This window comes from Homarus americanus, unplaced genomic scaffold (genome assembly GCF_018991925.1).
Source record: "Homarus americanus isolate GMGI-L3 unplaced genomic scaffold, GMGI_Hamer_2.0 scaffold43126, whole genome shotgun sequence".
Taxonomy (NCBI): domain Eukaryota; kingdom Metazoa; phylum Arthropoda; class Malacostraca; order Decapoda; family Nephropidae; genus Homarus; species Homarus americanus.
Window position 1 is genome coordinate 41,250 of NW_024714808.1, and position 3,173 is coordinate 44,422.

Here is a 3,173-nt window from a genome sequence, read left to right on the forward strand (position 1 = left end):
CCTCGAGACGACCAAATAAGGTACAAGACAATGTTTCAGCTGATGCACTAAATTAAGATTCTTCCTCATATCTGCGAACCTAACCTAACCTAACCTAACCTAACCTAACCTACATTAAACTGAACCAATATAACCTAAACTAAGTGTCCTTGAGGTAATCAGACACAGATCATCTCTTAATCCAACCCAACTTAACCTAACCGAACCTAACTTTACTCAACTCAGCCCCACTCAACCCAACCCAACTCACCAACAACCCAGGAGCCAAGAGCCATTATGTTCCCCCGCCACATACAGCACCAACATGTGTCACCTACAGTCTCACGCTTAAGGATTTTCAGAGGGATTTGGGCGCGAAGGTTCCATATTTTGGCGGGAAAAGACAAGGTGTTGTGGGAATGTCGCCGAGTGTTTGTTAAGTTATGTTTTCTTTATATTTAGGTCGGGTTTTTTTTTATGTTCGATTAATATTTATAAAGGAATTAAAGACTGCCTTAGTGAATATATAAATAAACTGACCGATAAATAATGGTAAATAAACACTAGAAAATTCACCTTATTTTTGGCGGAAAAAAAAAAAAAAAAATCACAGACGAACCTTGAAATATTTGAACGAAAAAATAAAAAGACAAAATAAAATAAAATAACTAATATAACTCAGAATCCGTAAGATAACTTCTAGATAATCAGAATTTTTGTTAAGTGATTTTGTTAGTTGCATCCTGTTAGGGGGTAGGGAAGGGGGGGTAGGGAAGGGGGGGGGGGAGGAGATGGAAGGGGGTGAGGAGACGGAGGGCCCACGAGCTTCTTCCCTTTCAAGAGATTATCTGTGACGACAAAACAAATCTGTATTGATCCACCAAAAGGGAAAGTCTTGCTCGACACTGAATACCCGTGTCTCTCTCTCTTTCTCTCTATCTCTCTCTTTCTCTCTCTCTCTGAATCTCTCTCTATCTCTTTCTCTCTATCTCTCTCTCTCTCTGAATTTGTACCCGAGTTTGTCTCTGTGTCTGTCGTTCTAAATCTCTCTAAATCTCCCTCTGTCTCTCTCAACTGGCGCGTGTTTGGGATGTTTTTCCGTATGTTTGTTTCTTATGTGTATGTGGCTATGTATATGTAAGTGCTTCTGCGTGTATGTATGTGTAAGTGGTTCTGTGTATATGTATATGAGTTTTTATGTATGTATACAAGAATGTACCTGAGAGTATTAGAGCATATGTATACTTGAGTGACCATGTATGAGTATATGGGTGTGTTTACGGCACTCTCATACATACAGCCTCACTAAACACCTGACTTCCCTACCACACACACACACTGCCACAGGTATACACATCTGACCGTCGCTGCCATACACGCCTTCCCTTCATACATATGACATAAACCCTCTCTTTACTTCAAGTGATGCTTCTTCACATTTTATGGCAACCACTGTAAATATTTCATGTGTACATCGTCCCTGGTGGTCCCTGTGTGTGTGTGTAAGAAAGAGAGAGAAAACATATGAACCTCTCTCTCTCTCTCTCTCTCTCTCTCTCTCTCTCTCTCTCTCTCTCTCTCTCTCTCTCTCCATACCTAAATAATCTCCTCTCACTGCTCTAAGCCTATGTCTGTGCCGGCTCGTTACACACGGCTAGAGGTACTCTCTCTCTCTCTCTCTCTCTCTCTCTCTCTCTCTCTCTCTCTCTCTCTCTCTCTCTCACCCAAAGTTAGGAAAATTACATAAAACTTTGGATAAACACTTGGGAGGTAATTAATGGCAGCTTACCACACAGAGTCGACGAGCGAAAGACGGATTAAGGAAGAATGAGATAATTGGAGCAAGGCCTGATAAAGAAGAGGTGTAGGAGGACCTAAGAGAGGTTACCCATGACGTAGACAGGACCATGACGTCACAACAAGCAAAGATAATTATCATATATTATTGAAGAATTATCGTTAAGACGGAATAATACATTTAATTAATGAATGAGGAATTATTGATTATTGTGATAATTTATGATTAGTATATGAATGACATGTATAAAGTAACAACAACAATAATAGAAGGAAGAAGAAAGAAGACTTCACACAAGTTATAATTAAACACTACGTCACCCACAACAGCAAACATTAATCTGCTCTCAATTTTCGAGTCATATCTACGTCACACTCAGGTCCACCCAATTATCAACACAACCCCACAATTATCACCCTTATCACCCTATGACATAAGGATCAATTCTCATCAATACACACGTTTCTATTTAACACCCACAATTATCACCCTTATAACCCTATGTCATAGAGATCTATTCTAATTAATTCACAAGTTTCTCTTTTAAGCTCCATTTACCATGATAAAGTTTCACTCTCTAATTCTGCCTACAGGAAGTATTGTGCGTGCGTGCGTGCGTGTGTGTGTGTGTGTGTGTGTTGGGTTCACTCTCCGTTATACTAAGCAAACTGTGTAATCAACCTGTAAACTCCAGGTATACTCTCTACAGGTAAACTCCAGGTATACTCTCTACAGGTAAACTCCATTAGTATTCTCCTCTTGCCACCCACGTATACTTCTCTCCATAAGTCCTGCCTACTCGACTCCTACGTACAATGATCTCCAATACCTACATATCTCTCTACCTACCTACCTCCCTCCCTCCCTACCTACCTACCTATCTCCCTCCCTCCCTCCCTCCCTACCTACCTCCCTCCCTCCCTCCCTCCCTCCCTACCTCCCTCCCTACCTACCCACCTCCTTACCTGCCTATCTACCAATTACTTATCTTGCATCACATGAAAATTAACCCCACCTTATTTTAACTGATGAATCAACATCCTAACTCTACCTAGATCAGGGTAGATTAGGTTAAGTGAACGTGGTTAATCTTATCTTAAAAGTAAATAAGCTGGGGGACTAATCTTCAGGTGGTGCCCCATTAACCGTGTACACAGCAGCGGCCCCTTACACCCGTCGCGCCACCAGCAGAGGTAGAGAGAGAGAGTCAGGGATCAACTCCAGGTAGATGCTGGCGACCTACGCACCTACAGCCTTCCGCGTTGCTCTTAATCCTCTACTGAACACAGGTAGAGCAGCCGTGGGCGTCCCCTGGTGGTGGTGGCGGAGAGGGAGGGGTAGTGGGGGAGAGGGAGGGGTAGTGGGGGAGAGGGAGGGAGCAGGAGATAGGGAGGCG